Genomic DNA, 17,052 nt, shown 5'->3' with positions numbered 1-17,052 from the left:
AGGAGCAGTATTATAGTAGTTATATTCTTGTACATAGGGGCAGTATTATAGTAGCTATATTATTGTACATAGGAGCAGTATTATAGTAGTTATATTCTTGTACATAGGGGGCAGTATTATAGTAGTTATATTCTTGTACATAAGGGCAGTATTATAGTAGTTATATTCTTGTACATAGGAGCAGTATTATAGTAGTTATATTCTTGTACATAGGAGCAGTATTATAGTAGTTATATTCTTGTACATAGGAGCAGTATTATAGTAGTTATATTCTTGTACATAGGGGCAGTATTATAGTAGCTATATTATTGTACATAGGAGCAGTATTATAGTAGTTATATTCTTGTACATAGGGGGCAGTATTATAGTAGTTATATTCTTGTACATAAGGGCAGTATTATAGTAGTTATATTCTTGTACATAGGAGCAGTATTATAGTAGTTATATTCTTGTACATAGGAGCAGTATTATAGTAGTTATATTCTTGTACATAGGAGCAGTATTATAGTAGTTATATTCTTGTACATAGGGGGCAGTATTATAGTAGTTATATTCTTGTACATAGGGAGCAGTATTATAGTAGTTATATTCTTGTACATAGGAGCAGTATTATAGTAGCTATATTATTGTACATAGGAGCAGTATTATAGTAGTTATATTCTTGTACATAGGGAGCAGTATTATAGTAGTTATATTCTTGTACATAGGAGCAGTATTATAGTAGTTATATTCCTGTACATAGGAGCAGTATTATAGTAGTTATATTCTTGTACATAGGGGCAGTATTATAGTAGTTATATTCGTGTATATAGGGGCAGTATTATAGTAGTTATATTCTTGTACATAGGAGCAGTATTATAGTAGTTATATTCTTGTACATAGGGGCAGTATTATAGTAGTTATATTCTTGTACATAGGAGCAGTATTATAGTAGTTATATTCTTGTACATAGGGGCAGTATTATAGTAGTTATATTATTGTACATAGGAGCAGTATTATAGATGTTAGTGTTAACATATGTTTGTTAGGACAGATGAATTAACTTGACTAGAGATAGAGAGATTTGCCCTTTTGTGTCAGGCACAGATTTGGGCACCACTTGTCTTTGCTGACAATTTTATCTTTTGTCCCCTCAGTAAACACTTTTCTTTTTACAACTTTCCCAGGTGAAGTCATTTGTTTATTGAGCACGGGGAGAACCTGCTCCTTTTATCCGGCAGCCTCCATTCAGTAGACTGTTCCCTGCCAGTATGAGTTGCTGCCCACGCTCTCTCCATACAGACCACACATAGGATTATACCTATTTTTTCAGCCCTTGAATATTAATATTAATGTTTTCATTCACTGACAGCAATCAAAATTCTTGAGAATAACGTCTCCATACAGATACAATTTAGTAGTTGCAAAGTGAGGAACAATTATTATTATTATTATTATACATTTTTATAGCGCCATTTATTCCCTGGCGCTTTACATGTGAATGCGGGGCAAATATAGACAAATACATTAAGCATGAGCAAAAAACAAGGCACACGAGTACATAAGGAGGGAGGACCCTGCCCGCGAGGGCTCACAGTCTGCCTGGGATGGGTGATGAAACACTAGGAGAGGGTAGGGCAGGTTGTGCGGCGGTTCAGTAACTTCAGGATCACTGCAGGCTGTAGGCTATTACTATTATATTTTGTGCTTTTAATCACACAACTTATCGCAAAACAGTGTCCCAGGTTTTGGCGACTTGTCGCCACTGTTGCGTTTGTTCCCAGGTTTTGGCGCCTCATCGCCACGTTTGCGTTCATTCCCAGGTTTTTTTGGCCACGTTTGCGTTCGTTCCCAGGTTTGGGGGCCATGTTTCTGTTCGTTCCCAGGTTTTGGGGCCACGTTAGCATTTGTTCCCAGGTTTTGGCACCTCGTCGCCATGTTTGCGTTTATTCCCAGGTTTTTGGTCCATGTTTAATAATAATAATAATCTTTATTTTTATATAGCGCTAACATATTCCGCAGCGCTTTACAGGTTGCACACATTATCGTCGCTGTCCCCATTGGGGCTCACAATCTAAATTCCCTATCAGTATGTCTTTGGAATGTGGGAGGAAACCCACGCAAACACGGAGAGAACATACAAACTCTTTGCAGATGTTGTCCTGGGTGGGATTAGAACCCAGGACTCCAGCGCTGCAAGGCTGCTGTGCTAACCACTGAGCCACCGTGCTGCCCATGTTTACGTTCGTTCCCAGGTTTTGGGGCCTCGTCGCCATGTTTGCGTTTATTCCCAGGTTTTGGGGCCTCGTCGCCATGTTTGCATTCGATCCCAGGTTTTGGCGCCTCGTCGCCATGTTTGCATTCGTTCCCAGGTTTTGGCGCCTAGTCACAATGTTAGCGTTTATTCCCAGGTTTTGGGGCCATGTTTACGTTCGTTCCCAGGTTTTCGGGCCTCGTCACAATGTTAGCGTTTATTCCCAGGTTTTGGGGCCATGTTTACGTTCGTTCCCAGGTTTTCGGGCCTCGTCACCATGTTAGCGTTTATTCCCAGGTTTTGGGGCCATGTTTGCGTTCATTCCCAGGTTTTGGGGCCATGTTTACGTTCGTTCCCAGGTTTCGCCACCTCGTCGTCATGTTTGCATTTATTCCCAGATTTTGGGGACATGTTTACGTTCGTTCCCAGGTTTTGGGGCCTCGTCACCATGTTAGCGTTCATTCCCAGGTTTTGGGGCCATGTTTACGTTCGTTCCCAGGTTTTGGCGCCTCGTCGCCATGTTTGCATTTATTCCCAGGTTTTGGGGCCATGTTTACGTTCGTTCCCTGGTTTTGGCGCCTCGTCGACATGTTTGCGTTTATTCCCAGGTTTTGGGGCCATGTTTACGTTCGTTCCCAGGTTTTGGCGCCTCGTCACCATGTTTGCGTTTATTCCCAGGTTTTGGGGCCATGTTTACGTTCGTTCCCAGGTTTCGGCACCTCGTCGCCATGTTTGCGTTTATTCCCAGGTTTTGGGGCCTCGTCGCCATGTTTGCATTCGATCCCAGGTTTTGGCGCCTCGTCGCCATGTTTGCATTCGTTCCCAGGTTTTGGCGCCTAGTCACAATGTTAGCGTTTATTCCCAGGTTTTGGGGCCATGTTTACGTTCGTTCCCAGGTTTTCGGGCCTCGTCACAATGTTAGCGTTTATTCCCAGGTTTTGGGGCCATGTTTACGTTCGTTCCCAGGTTTTCGGGCCTCGTCACCATGTTAGCGTTTATTCCCAGGTTTTGGGGCCATGTTTGCGTTCATTCCCAGGTTTTGGGGCCATGTTTACGTTCGTTCCCAGGTTTCGCCACCTCGTCGTCATGTTTGCATTTATTCCCAGATTTTGGGGACATGTTTACGTTCGTTCCCAGGTTTTGGGGCCTCGTCACCATGTTAGCGTTCATTCCCAGGTTTTGGGGCCATGTTTACGTTCGTTCCCAGGTTTTGGCGCCTCGTCGCCATGTTTGCATTTATTCCCAGGTTTTGGGGCCATGTTTACGTTCGTTCCCTGGTTTTGGCGCCTCGTCGACATGTTTGCGTTTATTCCCAGGTTTTGGGGCCATGTTTACGTTCGTTCCCAGGTTTTGGCGCCTCGTCACCATGTTTGCGTTTATTCCCAGGTTTTGGGGCCATGTTTACGTTCGTTCCCAGGTTTTGGCACCTCGTCGCCATGTTTGCGTTTATTCCCAGGTTTTGGGGCCATGTTTACGTTCGTTCCCAGGTTTTGGCGCCTCGTCGCCATGTTTGCGTTCATGCCCAGGTTTTGGGGCCATGTTTACGTTCGTTCCCAGGTTTTGGCACCTCGTCGCCATGTTTGCGTTCATTCCCAGGTTTTGGGGCCATGTTTACGTTCGTTCCCAGGTTTTGGCACCTCGTCGCCATGTTTGCGTTTATTCCCAGGTTTTGGGGCCATGTTTACGTTCGTTCCCAGGTTTTGGCGCCTCATCGCCATGTTTGCGTTCATTCCCAGGTTTTTGGGGCCTTGTTTACGTTCGTTCCCAGGTTTTGGCGCCTCGTCGCCACGTTTGCCTTCGTACTAGGTGAACGCTGAATGAAGAACATTATGCACCAGAGAACTCGATGCTCCGGCTTAATTAATTGGGTTGTACAGTCATGTCCTCTCAATAATGAACCCACCAAGCCCAGATTGTGGGGAGAGGCCGGGGGGCGCTGAATGGTCTCATTGTGCTCCCAGACACTGTTCTGTGTGTGATAAACAGACGGACCCTCGGCTGAAAGACCCAAACAGCGACAATCACTTTTCTTTGGATTTTGGCCACCGACAGTTTGTAAACATGCTCGGCCATCTTTCTTCTTTCTTCTTTGTTACATTGCTACAAAGTTTCTGAGGCGGAACGATCTCTCCAGACTCAGTTACTAAACCCAAAACATGTAATAGCCGGAGCCCCCCACATACAGCAGCCTTCCCATCATCGCTTTGCTCCTTTTCTGGTGGAAATATGGTCCTAACAATGACTTTTATTTGGGCTTTATTCATTATTTTGTTTGCACTTTTTTTTTTTGTAACTTTACATGTTTTTGTTGTTGTTTGCACTGAAATATAAGCTCAGTTTCCTTTATCCAGATGTTTTAGTCTACTTCATCACTTGTGCCTTTTCTGTGCATCTGTAGACGAACACGCAACGTTTTAAAGATTCTTGAAAAGTTCGAGGATCTTTTTTACTGCAAAAAGTCGCAGGAAGGCAACTAAGTAAAAAAATAATGAAACATTGTGTTCCCATTTTAATGAATTTAGGGCAAAAAAAAATCAACATAAGACAATACCAAATGATGAATCGGAGACCCCCCGGTGACTTGATGGGTTGTTACATTGTGTCGGTGCAGTCCAGGATGTTTATCCAACAGGATACAATTGTAACAATCAGACATGAGAAGTATTGGGTTGGTTAAAACTCATGTGATGATCTATTCACTAGCAACAAGCAGAGATCTTAAAAGTGGCCATGAGCTGAGATAGGATGTATATTGGGAAGTTTAGACCACGTAATGAAAGGGGTTATGTGAAACGTCACAGAGGGGGCTTGTAGGGGTATTGGGGGTCCATCACGTATCCAGCCTGGTGCGCTGTTGGTAGCTCCTTCTTGGGTGTCCCTTCCATGATTCATGTTTCTTAAGGAGTTTATTTCTGTTGAGCGTCTCGTCTCCTCTCCGCCTTTTTGCGCCGTAATTTATGTTAATCTGTTGTTGCGTCCTCTGCTGGAAAACGCCCAATAAGTGCTTTCCGACAGGCGAGGATGGGAAGAGTTGTTGTTACGGATGCTGAGATTTGGGCGTTGTGTATCGGATAATGGGAGGCGAGATTATAACCAGCAGCTGAATATTAAGGGCTCGTTCAGACGTCGGTGATTTTTCATCATTGTTTGGACGCCAAATACCAGGAGTGGAACATACAGAGGAAAACTAGAATCGGAAGATTGACACCTGTTCAGTGTTTTGGAGACACTCCTGGTTTTAGGAAACAAATAGCGATGAAAACTCAGTTCTGAGGCCTAAGGAGCGACTCCCCCCGCAGTGGAGAAAATGCACTGACGTTATTCCTCAGTAATCGCCCCAACCAGCATGGCTGCTTCTGCCAGATGTTATCCTATTGTCAGCAGCCTCTACAAGTCTCTAGGCCCCTTTCACACATCAGTCACAATCCGGTGAATTTTGAAAAAAAAAAACGGATCTGGCCACAGTTGCCTCCAGATCCGTTTTTTTCTCATAGACTTGTATTAGCGACGGATGGCCTCACCTTTCATCCGTCGTTTGCCGGATCCGTCAAAAATTGTCAGTCCGGCGGCCGGAGAAAACAGAAATAGCGACGTTTTTTGAGTCCGTCAAATAAACAGACAGCGACAGATCCGGCGCCATCCGTCGTTTGTTAGAATGGAAGCCTATGGCGCCGGATTCCGTTTTTTTAAACTGAGCATGCTCCAATTTATTTAGGATACAATTAGCCAGATCAGCTAGTCGGATCCGTCGCATCAGTTTTTCACAATCTGCGACGGATCAGTTTTTTTTGAACATTTGACAGATTGCGACTGATGGCAAAAAACTGATGTTTGAAAGCGTATGTGCAAACTGAGGAGTTTTTGGAGCAAAAACTTAGCACAAACTCTTCAGATCCTCAGAAATGCAAAACTCCAAACACTTGTAGCCTTCTCCATTTCAGCTCCAAAACTCAGCAAATCGACTCCTGAGCACATACCCTGGGGCCGTTTGTTATATTACTGGTCTCGTGAACTCGGAGACCTCATAGAAGAGACAAGCAAACTGGAGTCACCGTGCCCTGATGGAGCAGAGATGTAGTGTAAAGCATGACATCATAACCACAGTCCCCATTGGGGCTCACAATCTACGTTCCCTATTAAGATGTTGGAGGAAACTTGCGCAAACACAGGAAACTCCTTGCAGATGTTGTCCATGGTGGGATTTGAACCCAGGACCCCAAGGCTGCAGTGCTAACCACTGAGCCATCCTGCATCAGTGGGCATCCCCTGCACCCTTCCTATGAATGATGGAGGTGCAGTGGTGACCTGGCGGCGTCTGCTCTGTGCACGATGATGGGAGGATTCCTTCCTACATTGCAGATGACAGATTTATTGCCGCTGAACATCAGATATCCTGTAGTGTGATAACAGATGAGATGAGGCAGTAACATAATATTATGTCACCGTCCTGACACAGCTACATCCACTCTCTAGGATTTGCGCAGTTACTAATACATTAGATGGCCCGATTGCCCCCAATAATGGGACCTTTCCCCATGCCCGGCAGATGGGGAATATGCCGTACGACGCAGGGTTTAGTATCGGCGGCCATAGGTAAATTTATATACAGGATGGAAGGGAAGAGACCTGGGGACCCACAGAGGATTGTATGGACTGGAAACATTGTGACAACCCCTCAGCTGTGTGTGCAGGACTAAGTCAGGACAGGTTTTAAGCTTCTGGGTGGTTAAGCTTTATTTGCATGATGAAGTTTCAATTCACTTTTTCTACGTTCTCTGCTAGCAGTCACTGACTAAGATCACTCTCGTTTGTGTACATAGGCTGCAATCCTACAATTTATCGTAACTGGTCAACTCCAGTCTGATCCATTGTAGCAAACTACCCGTGACATTCGGCAGGAGGTTTAGAGCAGAACGCGTTGTCTACAGTGTACACAATTGTTTCTTATCGGAAAATGACAACGAATTGAAGGCCAAGGGCCCTGAATCATCAGTTGTCGAGTTTTTAAGTGACTTTTCATAGAATCGTACAATGTCAGAGTTGGAAAGGACTCCTGAGGTCACCGTGTCCAACCCCCTGCTCTATATAGGATTCACTAAACCATCTCAGACAGATGTCTGTCCAACCTCTGTGTGAAGCCTTCCATTGAAGGAGAACTCACCACTTCTCATGGCCCCCTGTTCCACTCATTGATCACCCTCACTGTCAAAATGTTTTTATTCTAATATCTAATCTGTATCTTCTCCCTTTCAGTTTCATCCCATTGCTTCTTGTGATTCCATGTACAAATGAGAATAATGATGATCCCTCTACACTGTGACAGCCATTCAGATATTTGTAGACCGCTATTAAGTCTCCTCTCAGTCCTCCTCTTTGCAAGCTAAACATTCCCAGATCCTTTAACCGTTTGTGTGCAGTCCGCTCACCATTCTGGTCGTTTTTCTCTGAACTTGCTCCACTTTTTCAATATCTTTTTTACAACGCGGAGCCCAGAACTGGACCCAGTATCCAGATGGGGCATGACCGAGGAGGAGTAGAGGGAAAATTACTGCACGTGATCTGGACTCTGTGCTTCTCTTATACATCGTAGAACTGTGTTTACCTTTTTTGCTGCTGCATCACACTGTTGACTCCTGTGCAGGCTGTGATCTATTAGTATATCCAAGTCTTTTTCACACGTGCTGTTGCTTAGTTCTATTCCTTTCATTCTGTAGATGTAATTTTCATTTTTCTTACCCAGATGTAGAATTTTGCATTTCTCGCTGTTAAATACCATTCTATTAGTCGTTGCCCATTGTGCAAGCTTATCTAGATCCTTCTAAATCCTTTCTCTGTCTTCTCTAGTGTTATCTATCCCTCCTAGCTTTACATCATCTGCAAATTTGATTAGTTTACCTTCTGCCCCTCTATCTAGATCATTTATAAAGAAAAATGTTGAACACTGGGGCCAGGACAGAGCAATGTGGTCCCACTCCACTTTAAACACTCTTACAAGGGATGTGCAGCCATTTATCTTCCAGTTATGAATCCACCTAACCATAGCCTTGTCAATCCCATTCTTGGTCATTGTTTCAATAAGGATAGTATGAGATACTTAAAAAAAAAATGCTTTGTTGAAGTTGAGATTTACTATATCTACCATATTTCCCTGATCCACCCAGTCAGTGATTCCATCATAAAAGGTAATTTGATTAGTCTGGTGTGACTTGTTTGCTACAAACCCATGCTGGCTCTGGTTTATTACTGTATTCTTATCCAAGTACTAGCATCCATGCTGTGTAATAATGTGTTCACGGATCTTTCCTGGTATACAAGTAAGGCTCACTTGCCTGTCATTTCCTGGCTCCATCTTCTTTCCCTTTTGAAGATAGGAACATTTGTCCTTCTCCAATCTTCTGGGACTTCTGTTCTCTAGGATTTTTCTGAGATTTTGGCTAGTGGTTCTGCTATTTCCTCTGCTATCTCTTTCAGTATCCTAGGATGTAATTCATCTGGACAAGGAGATGCAAATTCATGTAAATTAGCAAAGTGTTCCCACCATCTCTCTGTTTATGGATAGTGTGGATTCTTTAATTAATTTGATGGCACCATGAAGATCAGTTGATGTTACATTTGCTTTCTTATAGAACGTAAAAGATCGGCTTCTCAGCATAATTTCTGATCTCTTCACCCTTTTTTGATCCTGTAAAAATCCTATATTGTCTTTGACTTTTCTTTTGCTTTTGACATACCCCCAAAATCCTTTTTTACTGCTTTTGATCTCCCCTTGCAAGCTTCACTTCATTACTGGCTTTAGCTCTTCTAACTCTTGCCCTGTACTCCCTGCAGAAAGCATTATATTCTTCTTTAGGATATAATGCTCCTGTCCACACTTAGTGTTCCCCTGTCCACACTGACATCAGCCCACATCTTTCCTGAAATACTCTGTTCTGCATCGGATTAGCACTCTCCTCTCCTGTAACACTCTGTGCTGCTGGGGACACTTCTCCTTCCGCCATGTAACCTTGTAGGTGATCCCGCATAAGATCAACACACGGCACTACTGACATACTCTGTGCTGCTGGGGGACTCTGCTCCTTCTCCTATGTACCTTTCAGTCTGTAACCAACCTCCAGGTCAGTGCTCTCCTCTCCTGAAATACTCTGTGCTGCTATGGACCCTCAGCCTTCTACTATACAACTCTAAGTCTGTAACCCACCACAGGATCAACACATTGCATATTTTAAATACTCTGTGCTGCTGTGGACACTGTGTAACTCTCAGTCTGCGTCCTCGCACATGATCTGCACAATCCTCTCCTGAAATACTCTGTGCTGCTTTTGATCCTGCCTCTACCACTATGTAACTTTTCCTATAAGTTCCCCTCTGCCAAGATCTACCACTCATGCCTTGTCATTTCCAGTCTGCTCCACTGACATGCTCTGTGCTGCTGTGAATATTCCTACGTCCTGAGTGGCAGGTTTATATAATCTCGCGTTCGTTGGTCAGATGATGTTTGATGACATGACGGTATCTGCTGATCCTGAGGAGGACAGTAAATGTCAGCTGATGAGTGACAGTCCTCCGGGGGCCGAGCCGGATCCAGAGATCAGTAGCACATGACAGGATCCTCTTGTGATTTGGTTTATCCTGGGTCCGCTCCCGCTATCCTATCCTCATGAAAAATCTGATTAATGAGATGGGGAAAGCTGTGGAGAGACTGACACGTGTGCAGGTTTCGGACTGGCCCTCGGGCATGCAGGTCAATCCTCCGGTGGGCCCCATTGCTTGAGTAACTGGCACTCGGCTGTATACACTCGATTCACTACGTACAGACAAAGGCGACATTTCATCATTTAGGCTACGTTCACATTAGCGTTGCGCGCCGCTGCGTCGGCGACGCAACGCACGACGCACAAAAAAACGCGCGCAAACGCACGCAAAAACGCTGCGTTTTGCGACGCGTGCGTCGTTTTTTGACGAAAATCGGACGCACGAAAAATGCAACTTGTTGCATTTTCTTGCGTCCGACGCTAGCGTCGGAAACGACGCACGTGTCGGAAAACGCAACAACAAAAACGCACGCGTCCCCCATGTTAAACATAGGGGCGCGTCGCCGCTGCGTCGCCGACGCAACAGCGACGCACATTAGCGGAACGCTAATGTGAACGTAGCCTTATTGAACAAACTTATAATGTAATATTTGCATGTAGCTGAACAGTGGCCCCCCAGAGGTGATGTTACTGGTGGGCCCTTGGCATCCTAATCTGAGACTGCGCGTGTGCATTTCTGTACAGCGCTGCGGAGTATGTTGGTGCTATAATAGATTGTCCCATAAAGCTTCCTCTGCCCTGAGTCTTCTGAGACAGACTGCTAGGAACCCTGTGCGTGACACAATGTATCTCTGCCCACCACGCAGGACTCGTCCAGCGCCGATTGTCTCTGTCCCACCCGCAGTCAATGGCGCCAGTCCTAATCCCAGGCTCAGATGTTTGTAGAGAAATTCTCGTGACGTTCCCCCATATAGAGAGGTGAGAAGAATAGGATTGTAGGAAATGTGGAAAACCTACTGAATATGGTCGTTCAGTGGGATCGTTGCGTCCCGTCCGACTGGTTAGTAGCGGTACATTGTACAGTGCTGCGGAATATGATGGCGCTATATAAGAAAGCATAATAAATAGTAATGAGTTATTTGGCCGGAGTGTGCGCCATGTTACGCCTCTGCTCTGGTATCTCCTGATCGGGCACCTTTGTGTGTGAAGTCAACAGGAAATAATTATGATAAATGAACGGGACGTTACATAATTATTGATGAGATTCCCTCATTATACAGCGAACAGTTTATATAGACGCCTCATTAACACAAAGCAATGTAGGCGGGTGCCAGCGGATCCCTGTACCCACCTAGGACTGGCACAAGGTACATTCTGTCCAAATATTCGCCAGCCCTTCCCCCTCCCGGGCTGGTGCCATCATCATTGCAGAAGCTACCAGTGCTTGCTGTCAGTAAATGGAGACATTCCTGACCTAAAACTGCTCACAGCTGAGGGTTTGTTACCATCTTGTCCTGACAGTTTGGTGCTTTGTGGTCTGTACAGATGAACTCGATCAGTCTGTGGTCTCTTTTCTGGGAGTGTGATCACCTCCATTGGCATTTTTTTGCTGAGATTTGGGAGAGTTTTGTGACTTTTCTTGCTTTGGTGGAAGGATTTGTCTGTTCGGGTTTTCTATGATGTCCTAGGAATTTAGCTCATAGAGGATTGTCTAGACTGTATGCAACTGTAACAAACCCTCTGCTGTGAAAATTAATAGATCAGGGGAGATCTTCAGCCTCTGGGGGTGGAAATGAATGTTTGCAATCGCAGAAAACAAGCAGAGATATTGAAAATGGTGAAGAAATGAACTAGATAATATCATAAAATGGCAGAACCGCTAAGGGTATGTGCACACGTTGCAGATTTCCTGCAGATTTGCAGCTTTTTTTTTTCCGGGCAGAAACGCTGCAGATCTGCCAGTGATTTACAGTACAATGTAAACCAATGGCAAAAAAAAATGCTGTGCTGATGGTGCGGAAAAATCTGCACAGGAAACGCAGCAGATTCAAAAAAGGACCATGTCACTTCTCTGTGCAGATCTGCTGCGTTCCTGCACCCATTCCATAATAGAAATCTGCAGGGGTAAAAAAAAGGAAGAAATCTGCACAAAAATCTGCAACGTGTGCACAGACCAAAAAAAGGCGCAGATTATGACTTTCATTTTCTGCCAAGAAATGCAGAATCTGCACAGAAAATTCCACAGTCAAATCTGCAACGTGTGCACATAGCCTTACAATCACAGGGTGGAACGTTTACATTGACTCATATGGGGCATAATACTTAAACCAGTATTACATTGTACAGCACAGCCCCCTATAGATCACACATTGTACAGCGTGGTCTCCTATAGATCACACATTATACAGTGCAGCCCCCTATAGATCACACATTGTACAGCGCAGCCCCCTATAGATCACACATTGTACAGCGCAGCCCCCTATAGATCACACATTGTACAGTGTGGTCTCCTATAGATCACACATTGTACAGTGTGGTCTCCTATAGATCACACATTGTACAGTGTGGTCTCCTATAGATCACACATTGTACAGTGCAGCCCCCTATAGATCACACATTGTACAGCGCAGCCCCCTATAGATCACACATTATACAGTGCAGCCCCCTATAGATCACACATTGTACAGCGCAGCCCCCTATAGATCACACATTGTACAGCGCAGCCCCCTATAGATCACACATTGTACAGTGTGGTCTCCTATAGATCACACATTGTACAGTGTGGTCTCCTATAGATCACACATTATACAGTGCAGCCCCCTATAGATCACACATTGTACAGTGCAGCCCCCTATAGATCACACATTGTACAGCGCAGCCCCCTATAGATCACACATTGTACAGCGCAGCCCCCTATAGATCACACATTGTACAGCGCAGCCCCCTATAGATCACACATTGTACAGCGCAGCCCCCTATAGATCACACATTGTACAGCACAGCCCCCTGTAGATCACACATTGTACAGCGCAGCCCCCTGTAGATCACACATTGTACAGTGCAGTCTCCTATAGATCACATTGTACAGTGCAGTCTCCTATAGATCACACATTGTACAGTGCAGCCCCCTATAGATCACACATTGTACAGCGCAGCCCCCTATAGATCACACATTGTACAGCGCAGCCCCCTATAGATCACACATTGTACAGTGTGGTCTCCTATAGATCACACATTGTACAGTGTGGTCTCCTATAGATCACACATTGTACAGTGCAGCCCCCTATAGATCACACATTGTACAGCGCAGCCCCCTATAGATCACACATTATACAGTGCAGCCCCCTATAGATCACACATTGTACAGCGCAGCCCCCTATAGATCACACATTGTACAGCGCAGCCCCCTATAGATCACACATTGTACAGTGTGGTCTCCTATAGATCACACATTGTACAGTGTGGTCTCCTATAGATCACACATTATACAGTGCAGCCCCCTATAGATCACACATTGTACAGTGCAGCCCCCTATAGATCACACATTGTACAGCGCAGCCCCCTATAGATCACACATTGTACAGCGCAGCCCCCTATAGATCACACATTGTACAGCGCAGCCCCCTATAGATCACACATTGTACAGCACAGCCCCCTGTAGATCACACATTGTACAGCGCAGCCCCCTGTAGATCACACATTGTACAGTGCAGTCTCCTATAGATCACATTGTACAGTGCAGTCTCCTATAGATCACACATTGTACAGTGCAGTCTCCTATAGATCACACATTGTACAGTGCAGTCTCCTATAGATCACACATTGTACAGTGCAGTCTCCTATAGATCACACATTGTACAGTGCAGTCTCCTATAGATCACACATTGTACAGTGCAGTCTCCTATAGATCACACATTGTGCAGTGCAGTCTCCTATAGATCACACATTGTACAGTGCAGTCTCCTATAGATCACACATTGTACAGCACAGTCTCCTATAGATCATGCATTGTACAGTGTCGTCTCCTATAGATCACACATTGTACAGTGCATCCCCCTATAGATCACACATTGTACAGTGCAGTCTAATATAGATCACACATTGTACAGTGCAGTCTAATATAGATCACACATTGTACAGCACAGTCTCCTATAGATCATGCATTGTACAGTGTCGTCTCCTATAGATCACACATTGTACAGTGCATCCCCCTATAGATCACACATTGTACAGTGCAGTCTAATATAGATCACACATTGTACAGTGCAGTCTAATATAGATCACACATTGTACAGCGCAGCCCCCTATAGATCACACATTGTACAGTGCAGTCTCCTATAGATCACACATTGTACAGTGCAGTCTCCTGTAGATCACACATTGTACAGTGCATCCCCCTATAGATCACACATTGTACAGTGCATCCCCCTATAGATCACACATTGTACAGTGCAGTCTCCTATAGATCACACATTGTACAGTGCAGCCCCCTATAGATCACACATTGTACAGTGGTCTCTTATAGATCACACATTGTACAGAGCAGTCTCCTATAGATCACACATTGTACAGTGCAGTCTCCTTTAGATCACAAATTGTACAGCACAGACCCCTATAGATCACACATTGTACAGTGCAGTCTCCTATTGATCACACATTGTACAGTGCAGCCCCTATAGATCACACATTGTACAGCACAGCCACTGTAGATCACACATTGTACAGCGCAGCCCCATATAGATCACACATTGTACAGCACAGCCCCATATAGATAATAATAATCTTTATTTCACACATTGTACAGTGCAGCCCCATATAGATAATAATAATCTTTATTTCACACATTGTACAGTGCAGCCCCATATAGATCACACATTGTACAGCGCAGCCCCATGTAGATCACACATTGTACAGTGCAGCCCCCTATATATCACACATTGTACAGCACAGCCCCTATAGATCACACATTGTACAGCACAGCCCCCTATAGATAACACATTGTACAGCACAGCCCCATATAGATCACATATTGCACAGCACAGCCCCCTATAGATCACACATTGTACAGTGCAGCCCCTCTATAGATCACACATTGTACATCGCAGTATCCTATAGATCACACATTGTACAGCACAGCCCCTATAGATCACACATTGTACAGCGCAGCCCCATATAGATCACACATTGCCCAGTCCCCTATAGATCACACATTGTACAGTGCAGACCTTCTATAGATCACACATTGTACAGTGCAGTGTCCTATAGATCACACATTGTACAGTGCAGCCCCATATAGATCACACACTGTACAGTGCCGTCTCCTATAGATCACGCAGTGTACAGTGTATATTATGCTTTCGCCTATATATTATGTAATGCATTCTCCCTACAGATTATATGCTGCAGTCTACTATATATTATATCCCCTATACATCCTACACTGTATACTGTATTTTTTAATACATTATATAGTGTAGTTCCCTGTCATATACTGTATAATACAATCTCATATTATACATTCCCCTATAGATAATACCCCCTATATATCCCATACTGTATATTGCAGTCCCATGTACATTCTATACTTTAGAATAGTTTGCTATATATTATATGCGGTATTTCCTTGTACATCTTATACTATATCTTTCAGTCCCCCTACAGATGATAGTCCTCTATATGATACATTTAGATTGAATTACCTATACTGTATGTTGCAGTCCCCTATAGATTATATCATCCTATAAATCCCATACTGTATGCTGCAGTCCCCTGTACATCCTATATTGTATAACACTATGCTATAGATTATAGGAGGTATTCCCCTGCACATCCTATACAGCATTTCTCTATACATTGTATTCCCATATATAATATACCCCTGTATGGCATATGATAAACATCAGTTACCTTTATATTATATTCCCATATACTAGTAATCAGAAATGGAACAAATTGTATCGAAAAAATAAAGGTTAAGAAAAAAAATTGAATTGGGATCATATAAAAAGAAAATTGTTAACAAAAAAGACCAGTACATATAAAATATAAAAATATTTTTATTGAATAATTAATAATAAAAGATAATAAATACAGCTGAATCAGATAAAGGCACACATCTTTTCTAAATAGCGCAAAGTAATAAGCCTCTAAAAGGTAAAAAAAAAAAATATTCCAAAAAAATACCCAAATAAAAAAACACACCTTCGTAATCTATATACATAATTGTCTAAGGGGTACTTACATCCCCTATATGGTATATTACAATCCCCTATAGATTACATCCTATATACTGTAACTTGCATCCCCATAGATGATACCATATACTGTATATGTTGCAGCGACTATAGATTACATCCCATATACTGTATCATGCAGTCTCCTGTAGATTGCCGCCCCATAGATGATATTCACATATACTGTGTATTCTGCAGCCCCTATAGATTACACTCCCATACTGTGTTGCAGCCCCCTGTAGATGACATCTTCCTATACTTTGTTACAGCACCTGTAGATACTGCAGCCCCTATACTGTATTTTACACCCCCATACTGTATTCTGCAGCCCCCTATAGGTTCCTCCCATACTGTATGTTGCAGCCCCTATAGATCCCCACACTGTATGTTGCAGCTAATATAGATCCCCACACTGTATGTTGCACCCCCTATAGATCCACATACTATATGTTGCAGCCCCTATAGCTACCCATACTGTGTTGCAGCCCCTATAGATTACAGCCCATATATTGTATGTTACAGACCCTATAGATTCCCCCAAAATGTATTTTGCAGCCCCTGTAGATTACACTCCCATACTGTATGTTGCAGCCCCCTATAGATACCCACACTGTATGTTGCAGCTCCTATAGATCCCCACACTGTATGTTGCAGCCCCTATAGATCCACATAATATATGTTGCAGCCCATATAGATACCCATACTGTATGTTGCAGCCCCTATAGATTACAGCCCATATATTGTATGTTACAGACCCTATAGATTCCCCCATAATGTATTTTGCAGCCCCTGTAGATTACACTCCCATACGGTATGTTGCAGCCCCTATAGATTACAGTCCATATATTGCATGTTGCAGCCCCTATAGATTCCCCCATACTGTATCTTGCAGCCCCCTATAGATCCCCCATACTGTATTATGCAGCCCTTATAGGTTCCCCCCATACTATATGTTGCAGACCCTGTAGATTACACTCCCATACTGTGTTGCAGCCCCCTATAGATTACATCTTCCTATACTTTGTTACAGCCCCTGTAGATGCTGCAGCCCCCT

The sequence above is a fragment of the Ranitomeya imitator genome, chromosome 10 (assembly GCF_032444005.1).
Source record: "Ranitomeya imitator isolate aRanImi1 chromosome 10, aRanImi1.pri, whole genome shotgun sequence".
In the NCBI taxonomy this organism is placed as follows: Eukaryota; Metazoa; Chordata; class Amphibia; order Anura; family Dendrobatidae; genus Ranitomeya; species Ranitomeya imitator.
This window is presented reverse-complemented; position numbering follows the sequence as displayed.